Raw genomic sequence first — 26,581 nt, forward strand, 5'->3', positions numbered from 1 at the left:
CTGATTTCTAATTTAGTACGATATTGCGATGGTTCGTACTCGGTTTATGTAATAGATCATTTCGGTTTTTATCATTAATTTGATATTATGATAGCTATAGTCGAATTAAAGTAAGTCGACATAAATGCATTTTTCGATAAACGATAAACGATAACGTTTTAATACGTAGCTTTTCTTATTTTAATTTAATCCTGTTTTTAATTTGTTTTTCGCAACGGTATGATAATAATTGTAGATATTGATTAAAAATGTGACTGTTATTTCGGTCTCAGATGATGTAATGTAATTGATCGTTTCTATGTATCAATTATGGATATCGTAGATATTTTAATTTTAATCAATACCGTTTTATGACCAATTTAAGAATATTTTATTATCATATCGATAATATAGTTATTGATAACGATATTTGTTTAAGATGAAGAATCAATATGGAAAAATATCGGACCTCGGCTTTCAATTGGCTGTCATGCACATTTAGTTTCACTGTGTTTCCTATTGTCTGTATGTTCTAACGTTTTATCAAGTAGTTTCATTTTAACGTAACACAAGTGTTTACTTGGCCCTAAAAATTAGTTTGTCTTTGGATAATCGCTAGCTTTAGTTGACAAGACGAAAACCACTTACAAATCTAAAAAATAGAATACTGGTAAACAGACGAATAAAAAACACAAAGATAATTGTAGTCAAACATCATGATGATTATAATACGATTATTCTTATTATAAAACAATATTAACGATTCATATGGAAACCATAGAGTTAGAATATACATTGATACGTGTAAATCTACAGAATCGTTCAAAATTTTCGAAGCATTATCAATAGCAATCATAGTCACTATTACTTTCCAGGAAAATCTATCTCTATAATCATCAAATGTATCTCTAAAACAATAAAGCAATCTTTACGTGTTCTTAAATTCCGTTCTAGTAATTCGTGCCTGTAACGAAAGTATTCGTCTGCAATGCACGCGTGTCACGAAACCAAATACGAGTACACGCGTATGATATTCTATACCCAGCCTCATAACGACCATCCCTCATTTGAATCCCTATACGAACGTCACATCAAAGATATCCGAGCAGACCATCCCTCGATGAGGGTGTAACACCCACTGACCATAAGTCACTTATGTAAATCCGTGAGATGGAAACACGCGTCACTTCTCGGCGTTGCGCGATGTCTACGAGGAAACAAATTGAATTTAATATTCAGCGTTTCCATGGGTTAGCGTGGTCTTCGTCGCCGTTTTAAAGTTTCACGACAACGCTTCGACTAAAGTTGTTCGTCTGGGACGGACGAAAATTACGGAAGCCTAATGATACAGATATGAAACTGTTTGTAGAAAAGACGGGAGAATTTGTATGTGTTCGATTGGAGAAGTTTTGTGAATACATATTTCGTTGATGTCATTTGGCGTTGAATTTTCAATGGAATAGAAATTGCGATGATTTATATGATTTTCAAGCACTATTTCGATTAGTTGTAGTGGTCATTCATTTGAATTCTTCGTATTTCGTATTGTACTAATTGTTGGAAAGATAGAAGATTTATTTGATGAGGACAATGCTTTAAATTTGCATATCGATAGTGTTTCATATTTATTCTGCAATATATGGTTTTATGGTTATTTAATGCAATGTATTTCATAACGTTGCGAAATAAATTTGTAGTAGAATATAATTGCGTCAAATAATAATATTGTGTGATTGTTTCATGAAATACACTGTATCGTTCTGTATAATGCAAACACGGCACGTATTATAATCCTCTCCTATAATACTCTAACACATAATACTGTTATATATATGAAACGCGCCTTAATAACAAATAACAGTACGTTGTATCGTCATTATATGTGACTCAAATATTAAACAAGTAATTCATTTAAATATCTTTCTTGTAATTTCAGTTAGATAAACATATATTTTCCTATATTTTTAATCAATTCAATTTCGCAGTATGCGTCATCTTATCAACCGCTCTATTTGTCACAGAATAAATATATTACATCTAGTAACAATACAGTGTTATTAAGAACACCTATTCCGAAACTTGTGCGGTTTCTTCTAAACCGAATCACGCAACTTCCCTCGGTTCTTTTGGTTTTTTCTTCGCGTTATTTCAAGCCGTCACGAGATATCTTCCGATACATCTCGCGATCGTGACATATCGCATTTCTCAGACAGTGAAAAACGAATACCGATATTACGTTCTCGATATTTCAGAAGCTTTTATCTAAATCGCTTAGCCGGCAGCGAATTCGACCTCTTTATTCGTGTGCACGTCACACCTCGCCACAATAATTCGCCAGGACTTATTTACCAGTCATTGTCCCTCTCTGCGGTTTTAATGGGTCAATGAAAGAAAGGTGTGCGCAGCTGCATTCAGCCAGCCCACAAAACAGCTTAATGAGATGCTACTCCTTTTTCGTTCATTGAGTTCGGCACAGAACGGTTGGAGGGAGAAAGAAATGGCGTGAAGGCACGGAACTACAGAGGCAAGTTAACGAAATAAGCTTGTGATTGCGTTTCGATACCGAGGCTATCGGAAAAACGTCAATTTATTCGCGCTTAGTACTTCCCTTTCTGTATTTTATTACTTTTTCGGCTTAATTTAGCGCTTACAAATAAATTGTTAATAAATATGAACATATACATATATATTTCTTTTCATTACTTTCTTGTGTTAATTTATTATTTATGAGCAAAATTATTAATAAATATTGATTAATTTTAATTAACGCTAATCGATAGAGTGCAGATTTTTGTGCATTTTTTATAGAAAATACGAGAATGCAAAAATACATAGTATTTAAAATACTATAATGTTGATTTTGTTTTGAATTGGATTAAGAGAGCAAGACCGAAAAGGGGAAAACGTACTTTTTTCTTTTTTAAGTTATACTTTTTCGAATAATTCTTGCTTTGGATCGGTAAAAATGTACAGCTTGAAAGTTCCGTAGTGAATTGGGATGGAATTGCCAGGGAGAAGCTTCGCAGAATCGCAAAAATGTTTCAAGCGGATGTTTGTGATTTTTATTCCTCTTTAGCGTGGAAAAAATTTTCTGCGTTTAACTCTTTTTTTTTATTTGAAGTACGAGATACAAGCATAGAGTTAAGCAAGAATCGAATCTCGTGACTAAGATATAATACGTAGCTACAGAGTTCTTGTATCGATTATAGCCGCGAAGATAACATCGAACGTGACCGTCTTAAGAGATTTTGAATATGAGATTAGGTTCGATTTTGCACAGTAAGCATATTAATCGAGTCAGTATCAAAATCGTTAAACTATGCAAAAATTGGTAATCATACTGTATTTCTTGCATATTACTAAAAGTACCAATTAAGTATACTTTATTCTAGCAAAGTCGTTCAAATAATAGGATTTTCAATAAATGAATAATACAATAACGTTGTTCAACTTTATTGATACCTTGGCGAAATGGTTTGTATGTATAAAAATATTTTATTACCGTGATCACATTATTGTAAAAATTGGATACTGCATATTGACACCTAATTTTACTTATCTGAAATTGCTTATTGAAACAAGTTTGTCGTACAGTCGTTTCTTGCTGATCGATACAAGCGATACGAGAACATTGTGAAGCTTAATCCGCCAACTACCTCGGTGATTGATTCGTACGTATTCTCGAGCTCTCCTTATTGGGCGTAATCGATCTTTTCCTCCCAACCTTTTTTATTGTAAAGGAGAATCAGTTATCGCGTTTGCTTTCACTCCAGCTGAGCAGTTCCATTTTGTTCGATGGTGAGACGACGGAAATAAGATTTCCATCGCGCGCACCTTCAAGTGTAAAATTTGTGCAACATCAATCTTACGGAGATTAAGTAGAATAGAATAAAATCTTGATAAAGAATATTCTCGGTAAATTCTGCACACGAAAATGAATATGCATGAAATACGAAGATTGAAAAGAATGTTGTCATCTTTCGGCCACCGTAAGCAATATATTTTGAAACTTAGTCTTTGAAACATATTAAAATATTCGGCATCGTTTATCGTATCTATATTATTAATTACATTTTCTCACATTCATAAGTTATAATATACTTGTTATCCGTTGAAGTAATATTAATTATTAATATTAGTAATACAATTATTATTTTCAATAGTACTTTTTCAACACACATTTAAATATACGTTTGCTCACTTACATTTAATTTTTCTTAAATATATAGTTACTTGAGTACATTATATTAGATTCGAAATTGTACAATCAAAAGCTAAATCGTATGCAGGACTACGTTATCAAAAATCATTACATTCACGTGTCATTTAAAGTAGACTTTCGTGTTTTATTTAAACGCACTATTATTGCAATATTTTTCATACTGAAATCATGGTACCCTTCGTACTAGCGTTTTCTCATTCGCATATAATCACCCCGAAACGCATAATTACGCTAATATCCGGCAACGCGGTGATTCTTCCGTTGCCTTTGTATAGGAAAGAAAAAACAAAGAGACAGAGAAAGAGAGAGAGAGAGAGAAGACGCGACGTACGTCGTTCGTAGTCGAAACAATTCCCCCGTCGTCGATGGAAAAGCTTTTCCGGTGCGCGAGCATGTGGGCGGCAGAAGAGAGTGTGGGTCCTGCAATATGTCGCATAATTCGACCATTCCTCATACCATTTTTCCATGAACGCTTCGAAGGGAACAAACTTGGAACATGTGTACGCGTGCATGCACGCTTTTGCTGTTTCATAAATACGCGAAGTAGGTGGGCCTGTCGTTTGCTTTCAAAGACAAAGTCGCGAAACGCAAACCGATCCAGGGAATATCGGGATTGTACAGGATTTTATTCCACGACGGGGGATCGTCAAGATCGAAGAAACGCATGGGACGAGCACGTCCTGTTCCCCTTTGTCACCCGTATTGGAAGAAATATGCATGGAACCACGCATAGTTTCCCTTTTCGTCACGATACGCTGACTCTTTTTTTTCCCTTTCTTTTCGAAACTGTCAATGCCACCGTAGCTTCGATATTTGGCAAATAATTTATCGTGAACTTGTACGTTTCTGACATTGTATGTTTCTTTTACGTAGAAAATTTAATATAGAAATTAAATATTAAGCCTATTATGGAATATAGGACAAACGAATATATAATTATAAAATTTCGGAACATATAGCTATTATTAAGGAAGACCTGCTGTTTTTAAATCAGTTTAGCATATATTGATAGCATATATTATTATCTTTCACGTATTGGAGTCAAAGTCCTGTGCTATGCTCATAGGTTATTATTCACAGTCATTTTTTATCCCGACTACAAGAAACGACTGGTAATTCTTATCTTTTTATTACTGTCACAAATTAATGTAATATCCGAAGAAATTGATGATGAACAATATTAATACATGGGCGATCCTTTCACGGGATAAACATGAAGAGTCAAATTCGATAGAAAACGATAGAACACTCGATAGAAATACTTGGCCATGTCGTTGACCTCGTGTTAAATGTTATCTTCGCAGACGTCGCGTAAGCTTCTTTCCCGCTTACGATAGCGTCAAAACATGCAAAATTATTCGCAGAAAATGTACGCGTAACGCAGCATTCTTCTCCATCGAACGTTCGTCACATACTCGGAATGTCACCACATGCGCTTAAGAAAAAATTGGTACACGTACAGGTTGAACAGATACAGGTGCAAACAACGTTTGCATGGGAGACAACATTATCATGTACCTGAATACAAAAGGCTCTTTTGTAAAGGCAAGGTGAAATTGCCGTTGAAAAAGCGTGTCGAGTGCTTCTGAACCACGAGCATAGAAAGAGGAGAAAGGAACCGTGTGGAAAGACGGTAATTCTCTGGGAAAGTTTCCGTCTTTCCAGGTCGAGCGGTGGTAATTTGGGAGGGACGAAACTGTTGACCCCGTGTATCACCGCGAATGCGAAACTCGCCAACATTCTATACCATTGTGCATTTTGTAAACAACAAGAATACTCTGGTATCCTGCGATTCGCTATCCTGGCTACGTGTATCATGTTTTGTATCCTACGTTTTTTTCACTTTTTCCTTTTTAGCGGTTAATTCCAGTGTTCTTTTCATTTTTCTTAACTGTTCGCTAATGGGTATGTACTTTCATTCATTCATGCATGAAATCTATTGGTGAAATTGTTACAAATATTGTTGTAGATATTTTGTGGGACGTGTATATTTATGAATAATTTCTTTCACATCAAATTTGCATATGTACTTTATTTCAGGCTTTAATAGGCTCTTTGGGAAGCTGTTATCGTTACCTCTAAGAATAATTAAAATTTACTATTTAATTCATGTTTATTAATCAAAGAAAAGTTTAGTACCTCATTTGACGTATAGATATTGTTCATTTCTTCAATGATATTTCTCTTCATTTTCTAAGTTTAGAATTTACCAACATCTTTAATTTCGTAGTAATAACAACTTGAAAATAGCTGAAACATTTTGGTATAATTACATGAATTGCATAAGTTACAAGTCTTCTAAAATACCGCATAAATATGTATGTTTTAAATGTCATGTCTCAGTGCTGAAACGTTTAGGGGAAAGTCGCCGACCGTTTAAGGAGTTAAGGTTCGCCAGTTCGGTTTCTGAAAGTATCATTAGCGCGGGCCAAAAATCGCTTTTTCATAAAACGCGCGCGCCGTATCTTCCTTACGGGGTTTATCGCGAGAAAATATTCATGTCGCGAGTCTCTCGCAGGGCAACGACCAACGCAAAAGGCTAGTTGCGTCAAACGCATTTCACACGAGAAATTGCTATTCGCAGCAATTAACTTTGTCCACCTAGTGGAACGACAACCCATCCAATTTCGTGCGTAGACATTTTCTGATTCGATGCCTGGTATTTCGCGTTATTGGCGTGTAACGAGATACCTGCTTTTGAACGCCCACGTTTATGAATCTAATTCAGCCGTTAACCTTATTTACAATATGTGTCGATTATGTATTCCGTTTGATTCCATATTTGTTTATAATATTATATGACTCTTCTTTTTAGATCTATGAAAATGGACCTGTTACAAATTCAAATTGCTTGTTTAAGTAACGCGTCAAGCTTAATTGTGATTACTCGATTAGTAAGAACGAGTATAGGATTTTGAAAGAGTATTTCAGGTCACCTAAATTGGAAATTCACACTGGTTAAATGGCTTCAAGTTGTTTAAATTCAAGACTAACCTGAACGAAGCTTTAGGGCGTATAATTAGATTAAATTGTTAAATGGTTACAGTAAACTGGTGTTCTAATGTTCTAAGTTTCTAACGTTTTACTTTTCTAATGGTTTACGTCTTTACTGGAATTTTGGACGTATTGACAAGTTAGTCTGTTAATACACGTCGATAGCATGTAGTGTGTACTAGCGATTTGCTTTCGTACAGTGACACATTGATGTATGTTCACCGGGGTAGTAATTCTGCGAAAATGCATAGTCTTGAAACCATTGTCTGTGTAGTCAACTAATACCATCGGCGGTCATGGTGAGTTATACATATATCCTGACAATTAATTTTCATGTTAAATTAACCCGGATAAACCGACGTAAAATAATTGTGCTAGGCAAATATCTACTGAACAGATATCTCTAGATTATATTAATAAATTTAATTGCATTAGTATCAAGTTTCATCTTTTTAATTATTTTACTAAACAATTGAATGAAATTAAAATTAAATTATATTAAGGCCTCATTACTCTAAATTAATTTCTTTTGTAGCTAATGCATATACATTTATATTATATAAACCTTTTCTTTTTTCTTAACTTACATTCAAGTAGAATTTTTTTTTTGAAGATTTTATATAATACTTTTTATTATTGTTTCAAGCAATTCCACAACTCGATATTGCTAAGCAAATATCTTCCATTACTCAACTCATCAACGCAATTAATATAACATCTAACTCTTACAATATCTATTTGCTTCGTTTTCTACGTTCATTCTTCACCTTATTTCTTTTCTTAAACTCATTCATCATTCTCATTCTCCCGCGTCGTTTCAAACGCACCCTTCAATCATTCTCCGCGAGATGTCGCGTCGATCGGGGGCGCGAAGTTGAGCAATCGATTGCGATATATCGCAACAGCCCCGGCGCGGAGGTGCGAAGCGCATGCGCAGCGCCGGTCTTGCCGCGATTGGCCGGCGATGATGTCATGCAGTCTCCCCTAAGTCTCTGATATCATCTGCGGGCTTTTCTGCAGTTCACACCGATCACTCGAGCGGCATAGCCGCGTCTTCGGAGATTTTACACCTGTGTCCGAGCTGTGTCGTCCACACTGTGTGCGACCGTGGACCGGCTCCAGCCGTGTACCAGCCTCTTCCTGCCTTCCGGTCCCGTCCTCCGCGCGAAAAGGTGAGTCCATTTCTCCAGATGAATCGCGATAATCGTCCACGAGCTAACAACCCCGCGACGTTTCGCCACTCACACGTACACACGACTTGTTTCACGTACATCTTCTCCGGTCTCGCGCGACAGTGTGAGTGTAAACATACGTTTACGTGCTCATGGGCTGCTGTCATCGCTACGCTGTTCTCGTATACCGCTATAAATCTCGTGCTCGATTACTGACTGAGGTTAGGAATAGCTCCTGTTTCTTCTTCTAGAAATATAGATATTTCCGTAATGAACTGGCGGGCAAGTGTAACAGTGTAACGGGAAAATAGAATGTATATATGCGTCTTTGTTACACAATGATTAAAGCGGGAAAGAAAGTAGAATAGAACTTAGGTTAGGAAGAATTTGATTGGTTGATATAAAAAGGTGATTTTTGTGCACGACGTTTGTGAAATATGTTTCGAGAATGTTGGAGGTTGTAGGAACACGTGGGCTACTTGCTTGTCGTGAATCACTTGTCCGACTCGTGACACCGGTTTCTTTATAGCGGGTTTTCAACGAGCGACTGTGACTGTTGCATTACATTCTGTATGGTTGTGTTGTGCCTGGTTCGGGTGCAATGGACGGCGATGTTATGTATGTTTCCCGGGTAGATTTGTATCGGGGGTATTGTTTCGGTGGAATTCACGTGGTAGGTCAGGTTTTTGCTCGCGCTGTGGTAATTTCTCCACTCGTGTTATTATTATTTTCTGTAGCGTGTTATTGAATATATAAATCATTTCAACGATAGGTCACAATGTTTTATGGTGTTTAATAACTGTTCTGCTCTAAAACTACCATGTTGCGTTGCTTTTAGTTTTTGCTATTGGGTCAAAATCGTTTCGATTAAGATATTTGTGAGTTACCGTTAGTTATCACATGGTCTTGTAAGTAGTATAGTGCGTCATTGGTCAGACGGTACTTTCACGGTACTTTTTTTTCATCAAATTTTTTCTTCGTATTTTAATCTGGAATTTAGTAATATTTAGACTCATATTGTTCATTTCTAGCAAAAAATAATAGCTTTTAATAGTATTTATAAAGCATATTAGCAAATTTTTAAATGTTAATATTAAATTATGAAATTTCATAAATTTTATATTTTCTCGAAACTTTTACTTTTCTTAACATAAAGTTAAATATCCGTAGACAATATGAGACAATATATTGTCACCTGCACTAACTTCAGCTGTATTTAAAAATGATGAAATAGACGTCGGATATCATGTCATCCACTTTAAGACCAAACTTTATGTTGTTCAAAACACACACTCGATCATATCTAAATTATAAAAAATATTTTATAACATTCAGACTGACATATTCGTTTGTTTCATGGAAATGATATTTATGTACTTAAACATTTTAATATTTCCTCAATGGAGATTGAAACAAGAGAAAAAACATTTATTTCATTGTCAAGGAGATTTTAATGACATGAAAAATCGGATTGTCCCGTTCTCCGAGCAAGTTTCCGACGAAAAATCTCGGTCCCTCCGATTGGAGTGTGGTCGTTTCTATTTACCGTACTTTCCTCTCATTAACGCGGCCTAAAATCTCACGAGGACACTTCTGTCTCTCGTTAACGACGCACCGTTTCTCCCGTTCTCCCTTAAGCTCTCTTATCGGTCGCTAAAAATCGAAACGTGCGTGAATCCGCGATAGAAAGAAGGTCCAACGCGTGCTTTTGTTCTTTGCCTATGTCTTTCCTTAATTTCTGTTGTATTTTTAGTTCTAAATATCGTTTACAAGTTATCGTTTTGTAAATCATTGGATACTCAAAATTCTATAATTTAACGCATATTTCCAAATATTATGTATATAATTGGTTATTTATTACAATTAATCGAAATACTCACTGTTATTGTCGCTTTTAAACCTTCGTGTCTGGTTGTGATTATAATGGTACACATGTAGGACATGTGATATTGTAATGAAAGCTGGCTAATGAATTTTTCAAATAATTCAAAATTTACTTTTATTCTACAAATCTCGAAGCATGGGGTCAAAAGGAAACCAAGTAATTTTCAATAATACGAATAATGTAGTAATCATCATAGTCTGTTCCCACAGATTATTACAAAATTTCAATCAACTTGTATATTAAATCTAGTCCTCCTAATTATTCAAAATTAATTATTAAATTATTATTATTTTAAAATTTTATTTTTTATTCTTAAATTAATTTTAAAGGAACTCTGTGCTCGATAAAACATATTCGAATAACATATTTCACAACTCTTTCGGTAGCCATTGTAGTTTCAACACATTACTCGAAATTTTATATTTTATTTATATTTATTTCCTGAAGTACCGATCCAAGCACTGAAGATCGAGCATTTCGACGATTTCATGATTTTCCACGTTCCGATATTCTCATTCATATCGATGACCTTAAGGCAGCACTTTCAACCATGTTATATATCGTTTCTCAATAGCGATTCAACTATCGCGGTTATGCTACGTTTTCATGTACATATATATTTGGTGACCACACGTATCGCTGGATGATACATATGTACCTCGAATCCCTCGAAACGATCCTATTTCCGCGAAACTTTCTCCATTGGCAATGAAGTCGATGAACGGGCAAAGTTTCGCTTGTAAGAACTGATAACGCTCGCTGCCTCCATTGAAAAGGTGCGCGCGAACATTGTTCGCTCTTGTTGCGTTGAATTAGAAATTTCTATATCGCTGGAATTGTTTCCGCATAACTCAACAATTGAATTTTAAATGCAGAACGTTTGGAGGAGTTGTGTGCAATAATTTAAAGTCTTTTTTTAAGTTCTGGAGGTTATCTGTGTTTGTAGTGCGAAAGTTTAGATTATTATATTGAAAGATTTGGATAACGAGGAATTGGTATATTGAGACGTTTGAATCGTAAAGAATTAGTGTATTATTGGAGAATAGAATATCTCGAAAGTTTGAGAAGAAATTTGTATGTTGGGAAATTGGAATATTTGGCGATGTAGATAATTGGAAATATAGACGTTCGTATTAGTTAGTTTTTTTTTAGAATAGATTTAAATATTGAAGAATTAGGATATTAATAAATATTTATTTCTAAATAATGTTAGTTATAAATAATGAATAATAAATTCAATGACGAATTACGTAGCATGATAAAGCGTTGGAATTTGGTAATGTCCATAATAAGAAATTAGTTTAATAGAAAGTTCGAATTAGGAAATTTGTTCAATAGAAAGCTAGCGTGTTAAAAGATTCGAATAATGAGAAATTAGTAGATTAGGAAAATATTTAGAAATTGAACAACACATTATAGTACATTAGGGAATATGGGAAACAAATACAATTAGATATATAATAATATAATACAAGATTATTGATTGGAATTGAATTTGCTTTTTATACAAACTAAGATCTTTCCTATGTTCTTTCCTAAGAATATTCCTTTTCGTTAAAATTGCAGCAAATAAGTTCTTTTCAGTTTTAACTATTCGCGTCTCTCAACGAAATTGGCCTCTATCATATTATTTACGATTTCAGGTTGTGCCAGTTACTCTGAAGCAACTTCTGCATTCCGTGAAATTCTAACTTTTATGTTCTCCATTTCCTTCTTTATCGATCGTGCCGAGGAGTCTATAGAATTTAAGTTAGCTACAACAAACGAACTAAAAGCTCCCATTTGAAAATTGATTTCTTTCACGCTCTCATAATACGATTAGATAAACAAGTGGTAGTAAATTGGATTCCGCGGACGAATTTATTTAGTAAGTCAGAAGAAATAACCGCAATTTCATTCGTTAAACGATTCCATGAAGCGTTTCCTTACAGAGATCGTTTCTATCAATCCATTTCTTTCGAGCATTAAGAAACTGCACCGTGCTGCAAGATTGGATGGCATATCGTTACTTTTTATGAGATTAATAATGTCTTTAAAGGAATGCGTTGTCCACGATGACTGTCCGGACTTCTGTGGAAATCCATCGAGCACATATCACAAACGCGATATCTTGGAATCGTTCGTGAAACTATTCTTCCTCTTACATTGATACTTTCTTATTCTTAACGTCGTAAACATAAAGTTTTATGCCTTTATCGAGTAATAAAGTATTCTCTGTCGAAAGTTTAATCGTTGATTTTGCTATAAAGGTAGGAGGAGATCATCGCACCTTTAGGCTACGAATCATAAATTTGGACCCTTCGTTGTTGTTTTCTTCGAAATAAATGTTTCCTTTATGATGCTGGAACGCCCGCTGTCCGTGTTCCTACGTAGGGGACGTTAAAATATATGTTTATTTCCTTTCGCTGGAGTTAAGAATGTCGTGTAAGAGCTTTTGTTGCAAATTCTTACTTGATCTCCCTCTAAAATTATGACGACAAAAAAAATTACGAGCATATTGATGGATAACACCATTTTCATTTTTTACATACTTTCGTCTCTTTTCGGTTCGATTATAATACATGGATTGTAATTTATACATTGAACATTATTTTGTCGCATCGTTTCAACGACAATGATAGAAATTTCTCGATTTGTGTTAAATTCTCTCCGTATGAAATTTCTGTTCCGTATTATTCATATAAATTCTTTTTGCGTTAATACCAAAGAATCTTGTTTATTTACGTAACAGGATATTTTATCTCAGCACGATTTCGATATCGTTGAACATCTGTATTTTCTATAATTAACGAGTCGCATGAACTTGTTTATTCGGAATAATACACGTGTATCGTTTGGTTGTTGAGTCAGTGATGCAGAATGTCTGTGAAACGAACGAGAACGAGCGCTGATACTCCACTGGGACCTTCGATAAAAATTATTCCAATAAGAACACGTCGATCGAGAATCTATTCGTTTACGTTTATCTGCATTTCCTACCGTCTATATATTTCCTCCTGTGAATATCGACAACTAACGTATTTGTGTTACGAACGTTAAAGAGACGCATGAAATAATTTATACAACAAAAACAAACATAGTTTCTTTGGCTGTGTAACTTTACATAAAAGATAAAAAGCATAGAGCGCTTCAAACGTTTGTTAAACATATACATGTTAGAAACTAAAATGTTAAATAGAACACTTTAAATAAGGCGTCTAACAAATTATCTATTTATATAATTATCAATCTATTAATTCGTACATAGTACCTACAATAGCCACAAAAAGTATTAGCACATGCCCTTATTTTCCAATAAAATGCTTTTTTACCAAGTTCTACATTTCATTCTCATAGTATCAAATTTTTACAGCCATATGGTAGTATTACCAGACGATACAAATGTTGAAGCTAATTAGTTATACTTAGTTAGTTAGTTATAATTAGTTAGTGCTACGATAAAGTACTTACAATAAGTACGTACAAGTACGTACAAGTAAATAAGTACAATAAGTACAATTGTATGCCAGTTCCTTTTGTAGCTACTGTATGAACAATATTACACCTTTTCTGCCCTCGTCACAGAAATTAACCAAAACACGTAGGTCAGCAAATTTCTACGATTAATTTAACTTCATTAAGAAATATCAACTTCTTAATAACGCTTGCCCAACAAACTTCTCAAAATTCGCACGTACTTCTATAACTATCCACGCACCCACATAACTTCTGCAACCCTCTTTAATAGTTGATCAAACGATATCTCGAAGCTTGGCTATCTCACGATGCGTGTAAACAGTTGGTAATCGCCGAGTTAACCCGCATAAAGTAACCGTTGGTACGCGAAGTTACGCCGGTATACGCATGAATAATATATGTTTGGTCGCGGTGAACGTTGTGTTTTGGCGGCTTTGGATACCGGGAATTCACAGTGGGAATAGCGTAGGTTCACCGGCCGCCGCTTAGAGCAGGCCATGTTTATGGCATCACGCGACCACGAGGGTGAGTAACGGTGGAAGAAAAACGCGCGGAATATACGCGTTTCGTCGTTTGGAACGTGGCTGGTAAGAGGCTCAAGCCTGGTCTCGAATAGGTCCCCTGTGTTTTGGAACTATCCGTTCGAACAAGTTACACCAGAGGAAACTTACGGGATACAAAACGATATAGATACTATAAAAGGGACGCGTGTCTGTCGTTTTCTACTGTTTATTTCTACGGTTATCTACTATTTCAGTTGGGGATGTAATTTCGGTGTTTAGCTGTATCGAAGAAACAGTCGCACATGTGTTCACATTTTAGTCTACGATGCCATTATTTTATGAGATACGATTGTATGGGGTCGTGTTAAAGGAGACAGCTTTGAGTGGCTCATAGTTTACAATAAGATTGTTTCATAAGATTTTACTTTTAATAATTCCCATTCTGAGATTAAACAGCGATAAATGTCAAATACAGCAGAGTTTTTGTGAAAATTTTATGTTAAGTATTGGAATTATCCAAATGGAAATTTTGGCTAAAATTGACGCTGGATTGTAATACTCATTATGGAATTTTAATACTTGGTGGAAATATTGTTACGTACTATACGAAATCTACTTTCGGCTTTGCTTAAATTCATTCCTTAAATTTGCCATTTTTTGAACTAGAAGAGCATCAAGCACATTGCCCTCATCGTCATAAAGTAATCCATGATATGGACGATATCTAAAACAATATAATCCACATACTAAATAAATATAAATCAAAGAGATTAATTTTTTAAAACACAGAAAAATCGCTCGTTGTGTTCTAGGATCGAACGAATCTTTCGTAATTTCGGGAGTTATTTATCGTTTAAGATTATTTTTCATTTTCGATAGGAAAATATAAGAATGCGAGGGGACTATATGAAAAAAGTCACGTACGAAAATATCAGAAGAATATTTTCGACGAGAGGCTCACCCTCGAGAGTGTAGTGGGCCCTTTGCATTTCAAGAATACCAGTTTCGGTATATCCGTCTCCCCCCCACGAACCTTTACACGTTTTCCCTTTGCACGCCACCCACTCCTCGCTCCTGGTCTTTTTCTCTTTAATTTCGTTTGCCGTCAAACTTTTGAGCGGCCAAGCTCTTGAAACTTTCGGATAAAAGAACGTAAATACATTGTTCAAAGACAGTAGCTTTTCTATAGGTAAGGTATTAAAAGGTTGTAGACATTATAATAGCATGCACGGCTTGTCTTTTGTGTTAAACAAACAGGCGAATCTTTATCTTTACCGAAATTCTAATCGATTTTGCCTGTGGCTCCTTAATGTTAACTTCTTTATGGATGGTCTTCGGACGATATGGCGGGAATTGATATCCATCGAATAAAAAAAAAGAATATTATATTATGGACATACCGTGTAAAGATCTAATAATTAGAAACTTCTGTTTTTAAGGGTTCGAATCCTCAAATTGTCAAATATTCAAGATTATGATTTTTCGAGTCTTTTTTCGAAGAAATTTTCGGTCATATGTACGTGGAATATGGGAGTGTATTGTGATATATAAAAGTGTTAAAAGGAAGTACATATCTAAAAATTCGATAAAATGTATCGTAATGCGTTAACCTAATAGGCGATAATCAGCATGTTTAGTTTCATCGTTCGAGTTGTTTCTAAACTGCATCCTATCCATTTTTTTGAATTAGCTTTGATGGCTGTATCTACTTACATTCGTCCGTGCTATCGTATATCGTTCCACTCATGCGGAATCCATTTGTCTACTCTCTTTATTTCTTCTGTTCCAGCCAAATGACGAATAATAGTAGAGTGGTTGATTTTCATTTGAAACGCTATTTTTCTTGCTGCTTGTCACGGATTATCTTCAGTAATTCTCTTTCCTGGATGTAGTCCTTCTCTTGATTTATCTTCCACGGAAGAATAATTAGCCTTGCATTTCCTGAATATTTATTAAACGCTATCGACAGTTAAATTTATATTTTCTGTAACACTCGGAGCGCAATTTTACCAAGTTTACACTGGTACAACAAGATGATACTGATTTTCTGATTATTCATAACGATTTGCAATAAAGTTTCAATATTCTTATTATAAACTTAGAATAGATATAAATGAACGAATGGAATTGATTCTTATTAATCGGCAGTATTACGACGAAAGCTAAATTGTAATATTATATTTTAAAGATTTTATTACTGATCTACTTTATATAAGTCCACGTTTAAGATTAGCCAGTATCTCATAATTTCCGAATAGCAGCGTAAGTTTCATTAATATTCAAAGAATTTCCTTTCTTTTGTTCTGATCTTCAACTCACTGTTAGATTCAATTTAATAAGTACATTGGTCGTATAAAATTAAAAATCCACGAGGAAACGTTTCGTATATTCCAAGAAAATACTTACGTATACACATATCCACGATAATCACCGACATAACAGAATCTTTTATCGATATCAAACGTTCGTTAAATCGAGAATTTATCTGAAACGGTTTCTCTGGTCGGATCGAGGATACACACGTTTCAGGAAATAATTACGCCATTAATGGGGTCGAAAGCGTGGAATAGGACGGATGAGAGAAGACCACGCGTTAAGCGTCATCCATGTATCGTTAGCACGGTCGATTCGATCAGAATCGAGAGGGAGACAGGATGAAAAAAGAAAGCGAGGAAAAGAAGAGACGAGAGAGCGAAGGCGTGTTGGGCAATCAGCAACGCAAACAACTAGGCGCCACGAGTAGGTTTTTCTTCATCGGCTGGTTATCAGCATTATCGTCTTTGTGCTCCCCTTGGATTTTCCCACTCGTCCCAGTGCTTGTCCCGCATTGCGGACTGTTCCTAGAAAGCTTCGAAGATTCGTCAAATCTCGGTAGGAGAGCGTCGAAGGAAGTTCGAGTTGGAAAGATTCCAATCTCAGCTCGATAGATTGTTGCGCATCATCTCCAACAACGTGAGATATCTGAGAAATATCTTAGAAAGAGAACGGGAAAGAACGTTTCTTGGTATTATAAGGAGCTATACGCCCGTGTAAAATCTTCTAAAGATGTTAGAACATCTGTTGATTTTGTAATCAGTTCAGATTATCAGAGAAACGATCGATCTACCAAAATTATGTGCTAGTGTGAGATAACGATCGAGAATATACAAGAAACATTTTGTAAAGTCATTCGCAAGATTTAGTTAAACCTATAAAAGGTAATGAATTAAAGATTAACATCGGGATTACGAAATAGAATGTGAATTCTTTAGTTATACTTTCAACGAGAGCAGAGTCGTCTACGGTGAGAGTTGCGTCATCGTTGGTATGATTGCAACGGTTTGAAGTAACATTCGTGATAGAAAAGTTTACAGAATTACCGTGATTTGATTAATTAATCGATAGACGTAGAGGTTCGCGTCGAAACGCTTTTAGCGTATTGCTCTTGGAAAAGGCACGATCGATGGGATTGCGTTTGAACGGCCCTTCTTTTGATGTGGTTAGATTGGTTACTGGAAAGCGATGAGTAACAATTGCTTTCAGCTACTCCGAATTGATTGTTTCTACGTGTACTGAGATTGTTGGGAGTTAATGAATTGTTGAAACTCCTAGTCTTGACACCAGTGTATCTTTGAAATTACATTTGAGTGGATCGTGATTTAGATTTATATTGAAATTTTGCTAGAAATTTATCGAACATTGATACGAAACTGTTGAAATTGATGCATTGATTTAAATGAATGTATAAATGTTGATAGGGAAAAAATTGCCACGTCTTTGATATTATCTTATATATCATTTGTAATAAACATGTAAACTCAATTTCTAGCTAAACGCTATACGAAACATAATCGTGGACATTAGTTTGTCTAGTTGATTAAATAGCGCGTGAACGATCGCGCAATCTGTATGAACAGAATTCGATCAAGTGTGGTTAAAATCAGAAATTAACATGCTCTATTTACGATAGGTAGTGTAACATGACATCTCCCATAATACATTATCCACGCAATATTATCGAATTTAACGTGACACTGTATATAATTTGTTATCATGTTCCGGTTCTTTTAATCTCGAATTCGTCGCATATGATTGTTCGAAAGATGAAATCTATTCAGAAACTTTTCACCTATTACCCGTAAATAATGCTATGATGATTTATATTCATGTAGAGATTAAAGATTCATAAGGGGGATTGATTATGCATCTTTAATGCGGTGATTAGCATGTAAATGTGAAAAAAAAGATGTTGCGCAAAACGTCGATGAAGGAAAATGTTTCTCTAGTAGATACGGTCGGTGTATGGTCAGACATCGACAAATTCATATCATTGGTATTGATTTCGGATTAAATCAATTTTGCCATCGACTCGCTATCGAATTTCGACTAATATTTCGTTTATTTCGCATATTTAATTAATAGAACGTTTAATAAAAAATATACCATGTAATTACTTATTAATTGCTTAATGTATATCTGTACTGTATTTATTTCATATTTATGCAACGAGATATCTAAAATAATTATTTAAATGTATCTCTCTGTATTATTCTTGACATTTTTATCTACATCTATACGATGATAGAACAAACTGCTATAGAATGAATTATTGATTTTCTCGAACACTAGAATGAGTCATAGCGTCAACCGAATGCAATTGCATAAAATAGGTACGAGGGTGTTAGATCGAATTCTTATAGGGGCGCCCATGATCCAGATTGATGTTCCAGCAGGACATTCTTAACGTACCATGTAATTCGGTCTTTTTTCATTTGGAAACAGTTTCAATCGATTCTTCGACAAGCTTGCATCCGCTCCAGCCCTTATCTATTTTCTATTTTGATTTCCATTCATCATAGCCGTATCCATAAATCAACTACGAACATCTATTATTCTTTATTCAATATCAAATATATATCGATAGTTGTTATATTTTAAAGTCTGTAGTTCATTTGTTCAACATCCTATACGCGTGTAATACGCTTTGAATAGGAAGATCAGCGAAATAACTTTTTCATTCTAGTCGTGTCAAAAGTTTGCTCTCTACTATAGTATCGCGTATTCTAATAAAAGTCTCACCGTGGTCTGGTCAATATTAACAATGTCAGCATAAAAATATGAATATTCACCGATATGAAAGAAAAGACCCCTTTCACTCTCGCGGATTGTAATCAAGTTTGCGACCATTTCTTTCCTCTGTTCCCAACCAGTGTAATTACCAGCGAACATATTTCGCATCGTCTGAGCGCGATGTTCTCTCTGGACACGGATTTACGCGCGCGTAAACGTATACCTGACATGGCTGTTACGTCGTCGCATTCCATCTCTCATCGTCGTTTTTCCTAATGAAACGCAAACGCGTGCGCGACATTCAGCCGACCGTACTTGTCCCGTAAAATTGTAATTTTATTCTACCTCTCTCTCGCTCTCCTTCTATACTTTGTACACGTCTCTCCATATTTGTACTTCGTCTTTTGACCTTCCATCCTTCTTTATACTTCATTCTTCGTCTCTCTTTCGCGCGGTTTTGTCTGCCAGTGGTTATAATACTGAACAAGTAGCATAGAAATTATTGCAAAATAAAACAGGATGTTTGTGGAACGTTGAGAGAAACGGAGGTGTGCGATAACGTTTAAAAGACACAGATTTTAAAAGGACAACAGAAATTCGCAGAGGAAATAGGAAGTTTTTACACAAAGAAAGCCGCGTATCCATCAGTAACAAAATATAATACGAGTCACGAAACCAAAGTGGTTAACTCCACGTTCTGTTTGTAATTTCCCAAGAAGTAGAACGAATCTAATGAATTATATAAGATAAGCATCAGTGAAAGTGTTTTGACGCTAAAACTTCGATAATTGTAGACATTTCAAAAATTAGGGTTAAGTGCTTTGAGACCGTCTGAAAAATTTCAAAGAACGCAATTAACTAACCACTTCGATCCGTAAATGGCCGCTGAGAAAGTGTTAATATCCTTCGGTTCCTTAAAAGCAGTTTCGCCGCAGCTCGTTTCGCGTTACACGTTCGCGTGTACTCGCTCGTAGAACATGATCTACGAAACGGAAAACGCATCGCAAACACTTTTACCCTCCTTCGGAAGAGTCGGCTGTGCGCATACGCGATACCACGAACGTAAGGCAGTGAAATTGATGGCCCAGCCGGAACTTATCTGAACGATCTAACGTTCCAGAAAGTTTCACGGTCGAGGAACTTGCCGTTCCACGGATTTTTTTTATCTCGGATCGCGTAATCGTAGATGTTCGCTTGGAAAGTTTTAATTAAAGTAATATTACACCTGCGATGTGGTGTGCGTGGGGCTTCATGGTTTTTCGTAGCCCCGCCAGGTGCTTTCTTTTCGTCTGCGTGCTGCTTGAAGCTTGGGAATGGAATAATGATATGGATATCGTATGCAATTTGCAGCAACCAGAAGATTAAGTTTGCATGTGGTTAGGGAAGATGGGATGAATAGATTTTGCGACGAAGCAGCAATATGATAATGTATTTGTCGAATGTTTAATGTATGGAGATCTCTGAAGTTTTTAAACTGATTGGAAATCCGCGGAATAATTGGAGTATTATAAGTTTGTTTTAGATAATGTGTCTAATATGTAATTAGTAAAGTGAGAGACAAAGGCATAGGAATGAAATAAAAAAATTGATCTGAGAATTTCATTTTAAATTATATTCATTTATCTGGCGATTTCATTATTTTGCCTCTTGTTAAGTTACTTGTATGATATGATGAAATGTCAATTCGATATTTTATAGTCATAATTTTCTCTCAATCTTTTAATCCTTGTTTTATAAGTCCATCTAGTTTGTTAGAGAAAATGTTCCTTTCTAAATTCTCCTAACTAACAACTGCAATATATAATTATTACAAAGGGAAGGAACATCTGTACATTTGTATTTATCCACCTTCGCTCAGCCCAACTTTAACTCCTCATTCATTAACAAACTTCTTACTGCCTTAAAACAAAACGACTACTCTCATCCTACTCGCTGGTAGTTAATTCCGTAATCATTTAACTGAATTGCTCAATTAAGAACTACGAGCGCATAAACGAGCAATGCGTTCGAGCACCCAACGAGACACTGTGTCGCTATTTGCATATCCGGAAGCATGGCACAACGTTTCTCTGGTACGTTTGGAGACGTCGCGTCGGCTTTATGGGGCGCGTTTACGTCCACCGAGGAGTAGCAGTAATTCACGATACCTAGAGGTCTCGTCAAGGGAATAAACCTGATGTCGCCGAAGGCGGTGCAGACACGAGTATAAGGGGCAGCTCAAGGCTAGGGAAAAAGGAAGGACAAGATGGCAAATCTTTTGAAAGAGGAAGAAAGTTAGGAAGGAAGGAAAACGCAGCACGCAGCAGGCTGTACTTATAAATCGTTTAATCGCTGCTTTTTCACGGATCAGGAACCTTAAAAAAACTTGCCTGTTCTGTTCGTCCTACGTTTTCGCGTTGCAAAGCACTCGGTTGCGCGTTTAGGTCGAGAATACTTGATGCGAGCGAGAAACGATCCGAGCTTTCGGTGACGGATTTCACCGATTCGCACGGCCTCGTAGGTTTCTCCTGATACTCGAGAAACCGCCACGACGTTCGTCGTTCTAACCTTGCGGGTTTCCAGGCGGGGAACCATGAGAGCATAGGCGAAACTTGGTTTGAAAGGAAATCGGGGAAGGCTTAGAATATGAAAGGTGTTTACTCTTTAGAAAAAGTACGTAATGGAAGTGTAAATAGGGAAAATGGTTGGCGAGCTGTCGAGAAAAGGAAATATTTCCTTTGAAAGTTTGGTGAAATACGAGTGATATAATGAAAAGGATCATTGGAAGCTACATTACAGTGCGTATAGTAGCTGCGTACTATTTTGTGTATCATAGTATTGCCATACTAATTGATTAGGTCTGAGTATATTAAATTTCATATTGTGTAATAGTAATTTCGAGTAATCACAGAAATTTCTATTCGATAAAATATCTATTCGATAAAAAAAAAAAAAAGAAAACGATGAAACATTAAAACTTTTCCTCATTTTTAGAACAGATTGAAATACCAGTGACGAGTTCTTCAACTTGTCTCATTTTCAGTTTCGTTCGGTTCCAACTGTCGTGGCTTAGAGGTAATCTACGATTGGCCTCCTGGTTCAGGCACGTGTTGTTCAAGGTCACACGGTCTTTTAGTAATCCTAAGAAGATCGACGGCGCTGGACAGTGAGCGGTTTCTCTTGAACATTAAACCAAGTGCAATTTGTTCATTCTTGATAAATGCAGATCGTTACATTTTAGACAATTCTTAGGATGAATATGTAGATACACAATTTGCAAGGATTTTAATCTATTGGAGAATTGATCAATTTTGAAGTACGGTTGATTCTCATATTTTAATCAATGATAAGCATCATCGTTAAACATTAAGGATATAATTTCAAATCAACTCGAAGTCCTCTAACATATATTGTTACAGGTTATAACTATATTGCAGATATTTATGCAAGTTCTTATTTTTATAAATACAACTACAGGATTGGAACCTATAACAACATGATGTTATACTTTGGATAGTTTGTACATGTGTATGTCGTCTAATTCATTATTGTATCTTTAAATTCTCTTTAAAAGCATCTTAATTCTAATTCTTCAACAATTTCTATCTCTCGAAAGTAAATAACAACATTCTAAAATTTGACTGGAAATAAAACGTCAATTCGATAGAAAATACTAATAGGAGACATTAGTCTGGTTTCTGTTCGCTCGGGTTGCTAGACACGTCCGCGAGGTATGGAGCGGAAATCCGTAGGTATCGCAGAAAAGAAAGTAATCGCGGGAACGTCTGTCGTCCGCATTGCCTCGAGCAACCAGCCACCATTCGTCGGATTTCCATCGATTCCACGCGGTTCTAGCGCCACCCTTGCATCTCGCGTGGCTACATTGCATGACGTTGGTTGACTGGCGTTGGGCTTTGCTTTCATGCAGAAGTGTAATGATCGTACGATGACGGCTTTCAATATGTTGCCTCGCGCCATATGGCGTTCACATCCCGGTTGTTTGATTACGTGCCACATTCGCGTTGGCAAGTAGACGATTGAAATAAAAAGAGGCTGTTTTGGGCGGAGAATTTTCCTATGCATCAATATTCTTATAAACATTTTGATCGTTCTTAGTCTGTATTATGAAGTGCAACCAGTTTGTAATTAGTTTGTGAACGTTTATACATTTATGGAAAGCTTAGATATATAACAGTGAAAAGAATATACAGTTTAAAATATTTAAAATGAAATAATTGCTTTGACGTTTAACGAGTGAATAGTTGTGTTTAGAAAAATATGAATCTGTATATAACTTTGGATAATTGGACTTTGTATGTCTTTTTTATACAAGATAATTTTTCATACCGTTAATGAATATAATTAAACTAGGAAGATATAGTTATCATAAAGGGTTTGAATTCGTTAGGTGTTGAGAAATTATGTAGAAAGTATTTTAGGATTTTAGGTGCAGCAGCTTTGAGTAGTTAATCCAATTTATAAAAAGCATTAGGAAGACTCTTTGTACAAGGAAAAAATGTACACTTCAAAGACGTTTAATATATACACAGATTAGTTTAAAATTGTTGGTTAAAATTGTAGGGATAATATAGAAGATAAAAGATCACATAAAAAGAATGATTAAATAAATCTAACATATTTTCGTAAAATCGATTTTATTAAATGCTTCGTAAAATGATTCCTACAGAATTCTTTCAACATATTTTATACTTTCACAAACTATCATGTCTTTTCTTACATCTCAAACATTTACTTTCATTGGATAATAAATGCATGTTTTACACGTGTATAGCCTTGAAACATAATTTTATTAAACCGATTGAAAATTTGATCACTTTGCTAAATATTACACTTTCGATTTTCATACCTGAAATGAACGTTATAATTAGCAACAGCCTGAGATAAATGGATACCGACGTACCCTTTAAGCAGTTAATCAATCATTAAACAGCGAAGGGATTTGCGCAAAGCGTGAGGATGCAGCTAATGGAGTTACTCAAACATAGATTACGACTGTCATTAACTTGAGCCAATGTAATACGTTAGCCTGATGAATACAGATCGTAACGTAGCGCGAACATTCACGTTGGATGCGCATTAAAGATGTCAGAATTCCATAATACGTTATGTATATCTGACAGGCATGTGGTCGTTGAAGAGACATTGATTGCTTCCTCGTATCGTACCAATAATCATTCAAGTATCGAACACGTCTCTCCCATTACCATATTAAAATTCGCATCGCTTTTACTTATCGATCGATACTACTCGATATAAGCAAGCTTTTGCCAATATATTATATTATAAAATTATCGGAAAGCAATGTGTAAGAGCGACTTACGTTACTTAAATTATATTCTATTAAATTATTACTTAAATTATTGTTTGAGATTGTATGGTATGGAGAGAGAAAGATTGTATGATATCAAGGTGAATATATGTTATAATAATTATCTTTCTATTGCTTTATTTTGATTTCTTATTAAAAAAAATGAAAGCCGCTTTGAGCCTTCTGCATATTAACGTATACAATTTTACCAGAGTCCCTGGCAATTATTATGAGAAACTTACAATCATTAAAATAAAAAAAACCGTCAGGATAGTTCAAGATTATTATTATATCTTCTTAATTCATAAATTCGTCGGAATACGTAGAAATGTTTGATTACTCACGATTATAACAAACGTGCATCGGTAGAGTACTGAAATAAAAGAAACAGTGCGACGCTCGAAAATCCAGCTCTCTTCTGTTAAATTCATTTACCTAATTTACTCGACATAAATTCATTTTCGCTGGTGTAAGAAAGCGTGTACATATAGATATAACAAATTTCCCAGCTACGTAAAACGAGAACTCTCACTGATCCCTGGTAGTTAAAGAAGTTGTTTGGTCGAGAGCGTTGAAATCTTTAACTTTAATTGACCTACTTTAGTATCTGTTCCAGCGTGTAGAAGCGACGCTGGTTACTCGTCAGCCATGTCGCGTCGTTACGAGATTTCTGGCATATTTTTCAACCCTCGAACCACTGAACAAATTTTTTTTCTCTTTTTACGCCAGCTTCCTCGACGTTCAGATAAGTTGAGCGATTCGTACGTTCGATACGAGCTGAATCCCTCGAATCTCGCGTCGAGACGAGGTATCGGAAAGGGGCAGCGTCATTCATCGTGATTTGTAATCGGCTCGTTCAACTTTCAACTCTCGTCCTTCGTTACGTCAACGCTCGTTATCAACTAATCGAGCACGTTCTCGAAAGTTTTGACATTCGTGAATGGCGTTTGCATGCGCTATATGGGAGAAACAGAGAAGACATGGTGACAAAGGCAGATTAAAACGATCACCAGATGTCGATTTCGAGTTCGATCATCTCTCTAGTCTGTTTCTACTTGCGCTTTGACTGTCTAGTTCCACAGGGGAATAGGCGAACCGATGACGGCTGCCAGACCGTCATTTGTACGCGGTCCTGTACGCGACAGATCGATTTTTTAATTACACGCTACATTTACACCATGGTGTATGTGTTCTTTGTTGTTCCACGAGAATCGACGATGGTTGTTCGAATGTCAATCATGAACGTTTCAATCGCCAACTTTTTTCCATCCACTCGCGTTACTAGTATCTTCCGTTTTAAAACACTTAAAATGCAAAACGATTCTGTTACTGTTAGCATGAATGATAGGATTAATGCGATATAAGGAAAATTATTTATTTTTGTGTCTTGTGAATTTTAATGCGTTGAATAATTTTCTACTATGTGTGTATATATTTGTGGACACAACTGAACATGCAAATGTTTTATTATAATTATTTCGTATCTCAAATCATAGCTTACTCGCGTTACTTGATAATTTATTACAAAATTTATATTTAACTTTAAATTTCTTAATAACTCATATTAATCACACATGCACGGTTAAACGTAAATATTTAACCATATTTCGCAATTCTCTGTCATTAGCTCAACTGCATTTATCCTGTATTTTCGTTCTCCTTCATTCACGTTATTCATTAACCGCGTAATCGCAATCAACGTAATACACTGATATCTGTCAGAGCGTTACACCAAACATTAGTGTGTACAGATTTTTTAATCAATTCACGACGTGGTACACGTACGATCTGATAGCATAAATATTGAACACAAGCTGTACGTGCATACATATATAGGGTGTCACGTGGAAAATGCGAGAAGATTAAAGCGATCACTGACATTGATTGCGTTCGCGATTAATACCCGTTTTCCTCTGTCGTGTCGTTTTTTCATGTTTGCTCGGACTAACGCACGAAAGCTCTGGCTACGCTCTCGCATTATCGACACGCGTGTCAGGGACAGCTTTTATTTTT

The 26,581-nt window shown here is 35.7% G+C and overlaps 1 protein-coding gene across 2 annotated transcripts in view; it reads left to right on the top strand.

Annotated features, from left to right (window-relative positions):
* The window catches only part of hwt (SH2 domain-containing adapter heavyweight), a 244,732-nt gene that overhangs the window by 88,677 nt on the left and 129,474 nt on the right, over window positions 1–26,581 (top strand). The window contains exon 1 of one of the 2 annotated variants that reach the window (XM_076625329.1): window positions 8,230–8,367. The exons of the other annotated variant lie outside the window; for it this stretch is intronic. The gene's annotated coding sequence lies outside the window, so the exon portion shown is untranslated. Of the gene's footprint in view, window positions 1–8,229; window positions 8,368–26,581 lie in introns of those variants that run through there. 2 annotated transcript variants of the gene reach the window in all.

The sequence above is a fragment of the Bombus vancouverensis genome, chromosome 2, assembly GCF_051014615.1.
Source record: "Bombus vancouverensis nearcticus chromosome 2, iyBomVanc1_principal, whole genome shotgun sequence".
Lineage (NCBI taxonomy): Eukaryota > Metazoa > Arthropoda > Insecta > Hymenoptera > Apidae > Bombus > Bombus vancouverensis.